Source organism: Falco naumanni, chromosome 1, assembly GCF_017639655.2.
Source record: "Falco naumanni isolate bFalNau1 chromosome 1, bFalNau1.pat, whole genome shotgun sequence".
Lineage (NCBI taxonomy): Eukaryota > Metazoa > Chordata > Aves > Falconiformes > Falconidae > Falco > Falco naumanni.
Window position 1 is genome coordinate 66,503,662 of NC_054054.1, and position 13,989 is coordinate 66,517,650.

The 13,989-nt window shown below is 39.7% G+C and overlaps 1 protein-coding gene across 2 annotated transcripts in view; it reads right to left on the reverse strand.

Moving 5' to 3' along the window:
* The window catches only part of CSGALNACT1 (chondroitin sulfate N-acetylgalactosaminyltransferase 1), a 47,568-nt gene extending 36,712 nt beyond the window's left edge, over positions 1-10,856 (reverse strand). For both annotated transcript variants that reach the window (XM_040597409.1, XM_040597419.1), the window contains exons 1-2: positions 10,699-10,856; positions 10,168-10,314 (exon numbers count right to left, since the gene is read on the reverse strand). The gene's annotated coding sequence lies outside the window, so the exon portion shown is untranslated. The remainder of the gene's footprint in view (positions 1-10,167; positions 10,315-10,698) is intronic.
* Between the last annotated feature and the right edge of the window lie 3,133 nt (positions 10,857-13,989).

Sequence of the window (13,989 nt, forward strand, 5' to 3'; positions counted from 1 at the left end):
TTCAGTCCCAAGAGATCTGAAATGCTTGCCTTGAGCTACTATGGACCGTACAAATCAGTTCAATAGAAAAAGACCAAAAGTTTATTAGAAAGTGCATACCATAAGCTTAGGAGCAAGACCTGTGTCATTCAGTGAGCATACTACATCCCCTCACACTTGGAACTAAGCTCCACGCAAGTAAACACTAAAGGATATCGTAAGGGAGAGCAAAAGTGCTCTCACTGCATTGAGGTGACTAGCATGCAGCACACCAGAGCCTTTCCAAAACACTACTGTACTTTCTAGGTCACCATGTGCAGGTTCCAGTGCCTTTCCCAGGGCAAAAGGGTCTGTAAACTGGTCTGAAAGACAGTGCTGATCAATTTATAGATGACAGATATATATACATCATTATGTTACGGGACTGAACACCAGTGTGTGCAAGCAAAGTCTCCTTTCTGATGGCAGTATGATCTTGTGCAAGTCATTTTCACTGTCTTGATATTTTCAACTGTAGCAAAGACAATAATGATGATGCACACTGTAATTATGCATTTAGATAAGATATTGAAAGAAATCAGAAGTGGATATGTACTGAAGATTAAATCATTCTCTGTGGCTTCTTCTCTTCACTGACTGTCATGGAAACCCAGTCAAGGAACTTTAACTAAACATTGAACTTAAAGGCATCTGGAATTTGATAATCCAAATCTAACCCTAGCAGTGTAAGAGTTAGCATTGGTATTAATATGCTAAATACCAATTCTCAAAAAATCTCAATGTGAAATACCAGAATCCTCCAGATGGTGGGGTTTTTTTCCTCCCCACGGGGTACATTATCATAGACATTAATTGAAAAAAGCCTATTTACTTCAAACATGAAGGGAGGGAAAAGTGCCAAGACTGGAGTTGTCCATGACAGCTGCAGCGAGAAAAAAAACTAAATAGGCCTATAGCAACATGAAAACTTTTAACATGCCACTGTAAAGGTTAAAATGTCAGTTAGATTTCTTCAAGAGTCAGATAATTTTATCATGAATCACCTTAGTGGTGGTGCACACTCAGCTGAGAGGAACTGTGGACACAATTTGGTTCTAATTCACAGATAGAAATATCTATATACTTTTTTTTTAAAAAAAAACAAACAACAAAAGACAAAATGGTGAAAACAAAACTCTTAAAAGAAGCAGCAGGAAAGTCTTATTAAGGAGAACAGTTTTGCAGTGTGACGTCAGGTGATGCTCAGTGGACTAAGTGCAATTCCATCTGCATGAAATCACGCTCATCAGCTCACAGTCTGGCCCAGGGACTCCAAAGAAAAATGTAGTCACCTCAAGCTGATGTTCACCTATATAATAATGCTCAGCAGCAAGAAATTAGCACAGCACAGATATTTATCACACCAGGACTCCATGATCTGTCTCACCTCCACCTTCTCTCCTTTCTTGGTAACTCTGGAAAAGAGTTTACCCTTCCCTTGGACTCCCTTTGATACCAAAGGGCACCCAGTTAGCCCTTCCAGTGGAAGGAGATTCTCATGAACCTAATGTTTCCTAACACCCAAGGCTCACCTACTCTCTCTGGTTGTCTGGAGAAGAGCACATTAGTCAACCAAGACGAAGATTATAATGGATGCAAAGACTCCTTGAAGATTTATCCCTCACAGCCAAATTCTCTCCCTTGCTGTTTTATGAAAGTTGAAATTTTTCTGTGGGAATGTACCAATATCTAGCTTCCATTAAAGATTTTTTAACTCTAGCATGACCCCAAAGGGAAACTAAAGAAATAGACTTAACCTGCTCTGTGAGTAACAGCACTTCTGTAAACAAGTCAGGCAGTGATTAAGGAACTCACAGGACCCAACGGCTTTGAAACTCAATCTTATACAATATAAATACAGCCCCACCCGCTTTTCTACATCTCCTCTAACTGATTACATTCGAATCATGCATATTAGAAAAAACATCAAGACAGTACCGTTAGCTGCACAAGTTGCAGAAGGACAAAACGGCGTGAAGTGCCTAAGCCTCTTTAATAACGATGCTGCTCTCCACTGCAGATCACCTGGCACACATGGCTCAGCTCTGAAAAAATAATGCACACACTCCCAGATTAAATTACTCCTGGAGTGGAAAAGACATTGAGCAGCCTGCCTGTTTCAATTGGCTCTGTAGTGACTGAGCTCAATGAATATGGAAATAGTTGGAAATCCTAGACCAATATAGAGAAGGAGGAGGAATATGTGACCCACATAAAGGCATGCTGGAGTTGCCTGAAAGTAAAATCATAGTGCTATATCAAACATGTGTAAAATCCTCAGCATCAAGGATAGGAGGTAAAAAACAAAGATGACATCAGTAAAATGACAGAAGGTCCCAACAGAGATGCAAAGACTTTCAAAAGCTCTTTACAGGTTGTCATCCTAAGAAAGATGTGAAACTGAGAATTTGTTAAATTTTAATTCCTAACCCTAATCTAGACATTTGTGTCTCTTTTGCTGATGAGGTTTAATAGGTTTACAAGATTACTAAGCAGTTGGCAACCAAGTTTCTTTGACTTGGACTCTGAAGCTATGACATAGCTAAAAAGATTCTAATCTGAACATAAGAAATGGACAACTACCTTACAAAACCCAACAAGCTTTACCACCAAATGAGCCTGTTTTCACCAACTCAAGCAAATGAACTACAAAGAAGGTAAGAAAATTACAGCCCTGCACTTACTGGAAAAAATCTGCAATGCCTCCCTTAAATCTCTAAAAAAAGCCTACATTTTCCTTGGAAATGGCTTGCTTGCCCACCTGTGCTAAACAAGAATAACTAGCACCTCAGTGTAAGAGGTGCTTCTGCTGAAACAGAAGCGGTCTGCTTCCCACATACTCCCTGCAGCTGGAGTACAGGGCACATTCAGGCATCCCATACAGCTCCGGTTCTCTCAGCACGTGTATCACTCCCTGGAACTGCTGGTAAACAAGGGGTGTTACAGCAACCTTCTTCAGCTGCTTCTACCTAGCTGTCATAGGAAAGGTAGATCCAGAACCAAAGGAGAAAAAGGAATTTTAAACCACATTTGGATAAAAGCTAACAAACACGCCCACAGAGTTCCAAACTTTTTTTGGCCACATTCAAAAATTAGGGCTACTGACCCATTACAATACTTTTAAGACGTTCTAAGATGTGCTCTCAAAACACACTTTTGCATGTACTTTACATTGGCAATGATCTAGTTTCTTAGTATAGTTAGTTCCTAAGGATTTTAGAGTAAAGCTTTATTATTCCTTCCTAATGTTAAGAAATTTTCCTTTCATTCCTTTAACATTACATAAGTGCTTTTCATTTCCTGAACAGTTCTCAGGGAAAGCTAGGATATTTGTGGAATAGCTTATTAATTCATTCATAAATACATATATTTGGCTCAATTAACCATGAGAAAACTTTAGCACTGACTTCTATCTCATAGGATCACCTTACACTGTCCTGCAAATTGGAAGGTAAGTGACATGTTCTTTAGGCTGTTTTCTATCCCTGTGGCTCAAACAAATCTCTGCATCAGCTTCTAGGCTAGTAACCACCACTTTCGTCAATGCATCAATCTAAAATATTTCTGTTTCAATTTGCTAGGATTTGAGTCAATATTCTGATGTGTTATATATTCCCCTCTGATAATTTTTTTACTTAATAGCAGTCTGATGAGAAAAAAATGGTGCAGGTAACCTGACTCACAATACCACTACTGGATATTTTGCTAATAGCTTTTTACAACCTTTCCAAAAGTTGATTTAAAACCTCTTCCCTGAAATCAAGGGGCTTCACCTTCTCACAAATTAAATAATAAAAAGCTTCCTGTAAAAAGGATGTTTCAAAACTGTCACCTCTATTTTCAGATTATTCTAACTGATTAAGAATGGTTTCCTTGAATACTGGCTCCACGTTAAAAGTGCATATAGGAAAGACTGATGTGCCAGAGTAAAGCCCCTCCTTTCCAAATCAATACAACTCTTAAAGCTTCACACTATGAAGGATGTCAGTACTTATGTGATCATCCTAAATGTTAATGAAAAAATCAGCTGTAGGATACATGAAGGCAAAGAACACACATATAGACATACTCTGGGCCAGACGAGTTGGTATCTAACAGCCTAATCAGGGGTTGGGTGGCTATAAAAGGTAAAACCCAAAAATATACCCTTCATAACTGGAAGCCCCTTTGTTCCAACACTGAGTGATTACCATTGATCCCTGCCACATGCAACACTACCTACCTAATTCTGTTATAATCACCACGGCCAGTACTTTCATAGCTATCCTTCTCTGAAAGAAATACATAGGTAGAAATGCTAAGAAAAATTCTTGAATTATGTAAGGGCTAAAATCCCATTTTTAAGACTGAAATGTTCTGCCTTGTAAGCCCTCCCAGATGTAGTTGAAGTACCACCTTGGTAACAGAAATGGCAGTACAAGTGACAATGTCTCCTTACCTTTCACATCCCAGCAAAAGATGTGAGCAAAACACAAACCTGTAACCCCAGTGCTGGTCTGAGTAACGTGTGAAAGTATGTGCCTGGGAGCCCTTTGCATATTCAGTCATTTCCGTGGTTTGAATGTTTTACCTCATAATTTTTTATCAACCCAACTTTCAAAAGCAGTGATCACTTAGTAAAACGTGTCCAACCCAGATGGAGTTACAGATGGCTCAACTGTTTTGAAAATTAAGTGATTCTAATTTCTAAATATAACCATACAATAGAATACAATCTAGTAGGCAGAGCTCTGAGCTGAAATGCAGAGGACTTAAGTCTTGCTTCTGGTTCTGCCAATGGCCCACTGGAAAGACTCTGGATGAGTCTTTTCACCATACACAAAACAGGAACAGTAAAAGAATTCCCTCAAAATCTGAGCAATGTTACAAACAGATGATTAATAAGGATATCTGGCTGCAGACTTTTGGCTTTGAAAATCTCGATCCAGTTTCTCATCCTGGAGAGGAAGAGAGGATTAGTCAATTTAAGAACTGTCAACTATTTATAGCCTTAGCTATAAAAAAAAACTTTTGCAGAAATAGCAAGCCAGAAACCCATTGCTGCCTCAACCCTTTCCAGTAGAAACAATTCCCAGGGGTATCTGTGCACTGTTCCAAGGTTGTTGGAGTGCATATTGTTCCATGTCTTCTTGCCAGTAAATTGCAGGACCACTTTCAGTCACACAATGGAGAAGAAACTAGAAAAAAATACTCTTTCCCCAGGAATTCACTTCAGTAATTTCTATCACTGTTCTGTAATTCTTTTCTTTCTGAATAGGAGGATGATGCCCATGCCCAAGTCACTGTTTTATGTCTCTGTTATTGAGGCAATGCAACATGAAGACATGGCTATTAATGTAAATGGAGGGGTAGCCCACTTCATCACAGGCACAGACTTTGAAATGAAATCTATCACCTCTTCTATCTGCTATTGAAGATGAAAGCTTCCTGCACAGTTTTTCCTATTGTTCCCCCCACTCCCCATCATCTTTGCTAGATTTTGCCCAATCTAGCTCACAGACATCACTAGCAAAAATGAACTTACTTGGATGACTGCATTACTTCATGCAATACAGTTATCCAGTTGAACTACACTCATAACACCCCTGCAAGCCTCTTCTCTTGAGCAGGAAGCAGACTACCAATTAAGCTAGTAGAATGGCTATAGGACTTCAATGGGACAGCAGAACTGCAACTTTGCAGAGTTTAGGGCAGACTGAGTACTGCAGAGTACTGCATTCAGCTCTGCAGCCGCCAACATAAGAAGGACATGACCTATTGGAGCGGGTCCAGAGGAGGGCCACAAAAATGATCAGAGGGCTGGAGCAGCTCTCCTATGAAGATGGGCTGAGAGAGTTGAGGCTGTTCAGCCTGGAGAAGAGAAGGCTCCTGGGAGACCTTATAGTGGCCTATCAGTACCTGAAAGGGACTTTTTACAAGGGCACATAGTGATAGGACAAGGGGTAAAGGCTTTAAGCTGGAAGATAGTACATTTAGATTAGATATTAGAAAGAAATTTTTTACTGTGAGGGTGGTGAGACAGTTTGCCCAGAGCAGCTGTGGATGCCCCGTTCCTGGAAGTGTTGAAGGCCAGGCTGGATGGGGCTTAGAGCGACCTGGTCTAGTGGAAGTCTCCCTGGCCGTGGGCAGGGGGCTTGGAACTACATGATCTTTAAGGTCCCTTTCAACCCAAACCATTCTGTGATTCTATGAAGATCTCAACGTTTAATGCTAATGTACTCTTTAAGAACACTCCCATTGTCTTTAATAGTGCTTGGCATGGAACAGAGTTAAGCATATTTAGCCTAAAAACTATAAATCTGTTGATGATGAACCAGAAAATAGAATCCAGAATTGTAACTATTCTAAAACTGAGGAAGTAAGCTTGTGCCTTAAAAAAAAAAAAAAAAGTTATTGCTTTCAGTATAAGGAAAAGTACTACTTTTGCAGAACTGAATATTATATTTCTTCAACAGGTTCTAGTAAAGGCAAGAAGCTATGTGGTCTGGGTTGCCTTTCACAGTCTACAGAGGAGGTGTAAATAATCCACAATCCTCTCTGTTAGCCAGTGCAGTTAAACAGTTAGAAGTGGTTGCACTGCTGACCCTTCAAAGCATGGACTCAAAATCAGTACTTCTGAGAAAAACCAAAAGAAATCTGCAAAGCCTCTACAGCTTCATCACTTCTCTGATGCCTTCCAGTCACTAGAAATTTAAAAACAGGCATCCATACAAAGAACATCACAGTCAAGAATTCCAAAACAGTTCCTGGAAGATCAGGCTGCTTTGTCTGTTTCCTAACGAAGGTGTGAAACAAGAAGACAGGCTTTCTGTACGCCTCAGCAGTTAGTACCTATAGCTGCAGCCTAAATGAGTAGTTAATGAACTGAAACAAGTGGAAAGCTGCTACTAAGGCCCCAACTTTTAATGTTTTGCTGCAGCTAAGGTAGAACACAGGGAATAAAGTTCTTTCAGCTTAATCAACAGGCTCATGGCATTCCCCAAAGCAGATGTTAACTGCCATTGAGCTGGTCAAGCTCTTTGGAGGCTGTAGGAGACACTCAGTGTGTGGTATTTTTATCCAAGTCTTTATTCTTGAGCCTAAATGCAATCAAGTCGCAATGAAAGGGTCCCTCTCAATTGCATGAATAAGCAAAACCACTGGGGTTCACTCAAGCCCTCCAGCAGCATGGCACTCTGCCAAAGGCCTCTTCAGACCAAGACATGACTTCAGACATGACTCCTTATTAGTAATATTATAACAGTGCTGAGAGGCCCTCACAGACACTGCAGTCACACAGTCTAAAACACACACAAGATAATCTGGGTAAAATAGTTGCAATCTGAAGAATTAGAAGCAGAACAATTTGCCAGGTGCACTACAGATCCATTTCTCTTTAGCCCTTGGTCCTTAAACTGTTCAGGTTATGCCCCCCAAGTCTTCTATCCTGTCCCCTTCTTCAGCGGGCCCATGTTTAAAAAGTAACACACAGTGCTCTGCTATCTTCTGTCAACCAATCTTCTGTATTAGTGTCGGGAAAAAGCCAGTGAGAGCTCTGCACGCCACTGAATATGTTAATATAGTTATTGGTAGAGAATATGGTTCACTATGATCAATTCTTTCCTGAAAACTAAGTCCCAAAGGGAGGAGATTTACTTCTTTTTTGACTAACCAGTCAAGTATAAGAAGGTAACACACACACCAATAAAGATACCTTTCAGTCTCTAATAATGAAATAATTAAGAACAACAACACCTTGTCTGGATGGACACAAACAAAATGGTTTTGGGGACAAAAGACTAACACTACACTGTCTGAACAATTTTGTAGAAGAGACTGAGTAAGAAATGAGAAGTTCCTCAAGAATCAGAAAATGGTGCTCCCAAAGACATGGTGTGATGGAGTTTTCTCTCATTAGAGGGGTAACTAACCGTCAGACACTTGTGAAGAGGCTTTTTTTCCAACAGAGGTGACCTGAATGTTAAGCTACATACAAACAAGAAAATCTTGTCAAAAGAGGATCAAATCAGTAGGATAGGGATACAAATCTTTCTAATACAAGCTAGGTATAAACAGATTTAGCTTTTGCCTTTTGATTTTTGTCAGTATCTTGCATAAGTGTTTCTGTGTTGCCTATATTAACTGTTATAAATAAAAGTTCTTACTGCATTTCCTCTTAACCTGGCTTGAGTTGTGTGTGATTTAGACTAGACAACAGCTAGCCTTTCCTTACCCAAGGGTATGGCAAACCATAGACCAGGTCACTAGGGTAATAAAGCAAGTTAACCCAGTTAACCTGACACTGCTTAAAACATGCAAAGAGAAATACAGCAAGCCACAAGCTCTGCTACATTGGCTAGGTAGAAAGCTGGCACCACAAACATCAGGAGAAATAAATACCTTCCAGTAACCGTTAGTAAGCACGAAGGCTAGATTCCAGTAAGCTATTGCAGCATATGCTTCAACTCCAAAGATCCCAAAGAACACACGAAGGCACCCCCATCATTTTTTCTCCTTCCCCATTCATTCTTTCTGACAAAGTAATGCCAGTAGAAATGTCAACACATCATGGTGTGTTACTCATGAGATTCCCTTTGAGAACCAGGACTGTCTACCTCACAAACTAGAGATCAGAAGGGAAAGAATGTAGCCCAATACACTCTCCTGCCAGTGATGACAGTGGCATCTAATTTGTTGAGAAAAGTGTTAAGAAAACATGTTATATAAAGACTGCATTAGTTTACTATACTACTTAATTTTAAGCTTTTTAAGGCACATTCAATTTGAGATAACTTCAACACTAGGGAATAAGCTTTTTTTTTTTTTTTTTTGACAGCAGAAAACAGGTTGCAGATATCAGTTGTGTATTTGCACTGTGACAGGACATGGATTTATAACTCCCCAAAATAAGATGACAGCAAGTGCTAAGAAGATTTAGTGTGATGTTGATTAAAGAAATTTAAGCCTCAATGCGTTTTAAAACCACCTTTGAATGAATTTGAGTATTATAAGGGCTTATAGTAGTAAATATTTCTGCTCTGTAAAATTAAAATTAGTTCACTGTAGCTTCATGACTCTACTCTGTACCATTCCCTACCCCATCCCAAGTGAAAAGCCTCTCAAGAAACCATTAAAAGACAGGTTTCTTGAATGGAGGCAACACTATTTTGATTGCAAACAGCAAAGAGTGTCAGAGATTGAGGAGCCAAACAAAACAGATTTAGAACATTTTTCTAAATTAATAAAGTTTCTGGACCTGCAGTACAGCTTGTCTGCCTTAAAACATGCTTCCACTCTTAAGAGACGTCACAAAAGACTCAGATCACTTTAAATAACAGTAAAATTACAGAAAGCATGTGTCATAATCTGGAATTATAAAAACTGTACCATTGCTACAGAAAAGGGTAAAAGAAAAATTAATCTCCCCTGAATGGCAAGTTCTTAATGTTTGAAAAGAAACATAAACAAGAAGTAGTATTTTCTAATTCCCCAGGCACTAATCATAACTCACCAACAGTGGTATTCCATACAAATTCCATTTTCAGTGCAGTTGCATATGGCCAATGTTGCAGTGGGACCTTTAAATTGTGCTGATCCTCATAAATAATGATTCAACCTCTAAAAGCTATGTACTTCCCATAACAGGCAACATTAAGTGAAGAAGGAAATAAACAGTCTGATATGATTTGTTATTTTTCTATTTTATTTTGGAGTGCTGATAAAAAAATAATACACGAAAAAATGCACTGTATGTGTTTAAAAACAATTCTACTCAAGTTAAACATTACCATAAGTCATCATCTTACAAGGAAAGTGATTCACAGTGGAAAAAAATTCGTAACTCAGTTTTACAAAGTTTGCATAAGAATTGCCTACCCTGGGCACTCACACACTTGATAATAGAAAACCAAAGCAATTACAAAAATTATCTTTCCTTGATCTAGGGTATATAAGCTAATAGAAACATGCAGATACCTAGTAGATACTGCTGAAATAAAAATACAGGATTTTAAATATCACCTAGATAAGGAACAGCTTTGTAACAAATACATTCATATTTTTATCAAGAAGAAAACCAAACAGCAACAGGATAATCTTAGTAACTATAAATGAAGGAAATACCGCATCTACTTTTCTAATTTCAGAGATAAGCAAAGGAGATTGCCTTACCTCAAATACAGCTTGAACAGAGACACTAACAATACTTCTACATCCTTTCTCAGATCCCTTGATAGCAGTGTAAGAAATACAAAATAATAACTATCTTCCCTGCAGACAGAATGTGCCCAGGAGTAACATGCTTCGCAGTAAAGTGTGCTGAAAAGAAGGGAAAAAAAATAATTATAACTCACAAAGACAATCCTTGCAACAGAAAAAGGCAAAAACTTTATATTTGAAATTCATAGTAAGGTTTATTGCATTTTGAGGGAGCAGAGACATTCAGGGATTAAATAATATAGACATAACTGTAATGTCACCTCAATTAACAGTAAAATATTAATTTGGTCAATTTGTCTACAAAAGAAAGATTGTAAATTCATCTGTGCAGAACTCAGTCACTGAAGATCCCTATTCCAGTAGTAGGCACACATGGGCTCACACGATACAACCTTGTAAACTTGCTTTTTCCTCCCAAACGACAGTGCTTGCTAAAGCTACACTCAAATATAAAATTCTTTGGTCAAGAGTTCATACACTGACCTGCAATGAAAGCCTTCTTTTCAGCTCCAACATTTTCTAACAGCAAACAAGAAAAAAACGGTTTCACAGAATGAACTGTTAAAAAAGAAAATCCTCATATAAGCTTTCCCCGAGGGGGAAGAAATATCCACAAGCTTTAAATTGGCCAGGCGGATTTAAGAGGAAGCAAAAAAAAAAAAAAAAAAAAAAAGGCAGCTCTTTCTGTTGCGTCAAAGAGCCCACTGTGCAATAGGAACAGTGAACAGAGTTGTTAAACTGGCAAGCTTTTGCTGAAGACAGCTTTTCAATATGCTCTCAGCATCGTCTCCCAGGGCTGGCTGGAGACAGTCCCACTCCTCTTATATGAGCTGTGCTCCTTCAAGAGGCAATCGCTCTTACGGACAGTTTTTATAAACATGCTGTTCAACTGGTTTTGCTGCACATGATGAGAGTAATTACACACATATACATACCTGCATTCACCTATCAGAACAGCATGCTCTTAGCAAAAAACCAGGCATTTTTAAACTAGTGATCATTACTTTGGCTTAAGAGCAGGATGCTATTGATGACTGACTGACTGCTAAATCCCTGTTCTCTGCTTATACCATTCAGTATGCTGTTGGAAAGCCACTTAGAAAGGCACAATACTTACAGAGGAAACCTCTAATGCAATTCCATTGGGACACTGTAGTTCAAGCAGCACTCGCTGATTAAAGGAAATCAGTAGTCACATGCTGCAGACTAGCTTTGCGTTTAGTGCAGAGAGCTTGGATAGCCACCAGAGACTGTAGCTACAAGGGATGAGTTAACTGTCCCTCCCAGGAATGACCACTACATGGCTGAAGACATCTTCAGAGGCTGAAGAGGCTGAACATCGTTATTGTAAATAGAGCAAGGAAACCTAGAAACCTGGTTAAACATGAATAAATCCACATTCATCACCACATACAGGGAATTACTACAAAGATTTGCGCAGCTGACGAGACCACCTTGCATCCCTTTTGCAAGCCATAGAGACCTAGGCAAAGGCATTCAGAGCACAGTTCAACCTACTCCTATCTGTATCCAGTCAGCTGAACTGTCTTCTGGGCTTCACTGCCTACAAAGGGAACCTACAACGGCTTTCTGAAAAGAAGGTTGCAGACAGAAACATCTTTTGAGATGAGCGCCACTCCAAGTGACAAGACAATGCACACTGGTGAGATGTGCGCAGAAAGAACCTGCAAGGAAGACGAATGGGATTGGCAAGAGACACGAATGAAAGAGGAGAAATATAAACTGGAACACACTTTTCAACATGGGGACAAACATATGCGTGTTTGTTAATTTAGAATTTGTTTTCTATTTCTGCATCTTTCAGAGTTGCCACAAGGACATTATGAGCCTGAATATGTGGGAAGGCAGCAGGAGGAAAGGAAGCATGTCCAGGAGATAAATTCTCCCTATCCATGTTTTCTCAACTAAGAAAACTTCTATAGGGAAAAAAATATATATGCAATTGCTTCTCTTCAAATCCTTCCAGGTGAAAATGAATTTCCTCAGAAGTTCTTTCATAAATGCAGAATAAGTTCCTGGATAAAGTACACTCAATTTACAAGTGAAATATGGCATTTTCTAAGCTTTTAGCCCTGCAAACTGAATGCAAGTTCCTATTTGTGCACCAAGCAGTGTGCTGCTCCATTCTGCTCTCACCACACCAGACAATTCACTGTGTTCAAAGCTCCAACTTTGGCCGTATGAGAGTACAGTGGTTAATAATTCTGCCCTTGCTGTGTGGAAGATAATTACAATCTGGTTCAGTTTCCCAGACCTAAAAGCTAGGCAAGTATTTTAACACATCTCATAATAACAATAGCTGCTCATAAGACTACCTAAATCTTTTCCCCTATAAATGCTGACTCCCCACTCCTTATCACTGTCAAATCGCAGACTGAAGGAAACTTACCACATTTGCTCTTTGCTTGAAATGCATTTTTCCATGGAAGAACAGTTATTTGCACTTTGAGCAGGTAGCTGGACCAGATTATCTCCTGAGGTCCCTTTCAACCTAAGTTATTTTATGATTTTGTGAAAGTGAGGTCAGTTATTAAAAGCTCTCTTAGTCTATTACAGAAATGAAGTGGGCTGTAGCAAACTCTGGTGTTTTGAAGCTAGAATTTTGATTCAGCTGTGAAAACTATAGACAATCCCACAAAGATCTCCATTCTGTCATTTCATGACAAGCTACCAGATCTCCTGAACCACGTGCATTTGTACTGACATTGCCACTTATGTGGTCACCAACAGAAACCACACTATGGATAGGGCTGTGTTGGATCCCACAGATCCCATGCTGTTCCACACTTGGATTCCCAACCTGCTTTTGTTTTTCTTCTGTTCTGTCACCCAGATATTCAGCCTCAATCTACTGTCCTTTGATTCCAAGGGACAAATAAGACACCTGGTCTTAGCCTCAAATTCTTGGTGACTGGCAGCCCAGACAACCCATCTCAGCAGTAGAAATTGCTCTGCACAAAGCCCAAGGGCACAGAACTGGTGAAAAAATCCACAAAACAACAAAACCTTCCACATGATCACTAGGTTTTGTGTACACTGCACCACTAGCTCAGCACAGACTCTCTTCTCTAAGGCTTCACTCATAAGAACCAAGGAGATTGATCCTTTTCAGACCTTTTCAGTACCTATGAAAAGCTTTAGAAAAGAGAGTAGCTTCCTTGTTACCCATGGCAGACAGCAGCTCCTGGTACTCAGGTCTAAGGAATGGCTAGCAAATCAGGTTCACATCACGCAGCACAGCAGTTATCCTAACCTTTGCACCTCCACATTATTGACTGCTTCATCCCATTCCACAAACCTGACTTACTTGCCCCTAACCCTTGCTAATACACCAGTCCTGTGTAAGTGGTAACAGCTTACGAAACCAAGTCAGGAAAGCCAACACAGAATGGATGCTATCTGCTAGGGTTGTACCAATCCAAAAATTTAGAAGGTGGAGACACAGTCAAAGCCCTCTGCCACTGTTCAGTGCCAACCCAATGCCTTCCAAACACTCTGTGTATTGGCTAGTCACTGCTTCTGTAATGGAGCCCCTCAGCTGAAACAATTTGGTGTGCTTCAGTCAAGGTCTGCAATGCCACCTTTGTGCGCATCATGCATCTCTGTCCCTGTGCTGTGTGAACTATACTGCCTGAATCCACTGCATGTATTACCTCCATTACTCAGAGGCCTTCCTCAAGAAATAGGAGGATCTTCCCAGGGAAAAATCAACTTTCACAGCATCAGATGACTAAACTGCCTTGAGGTCAACGC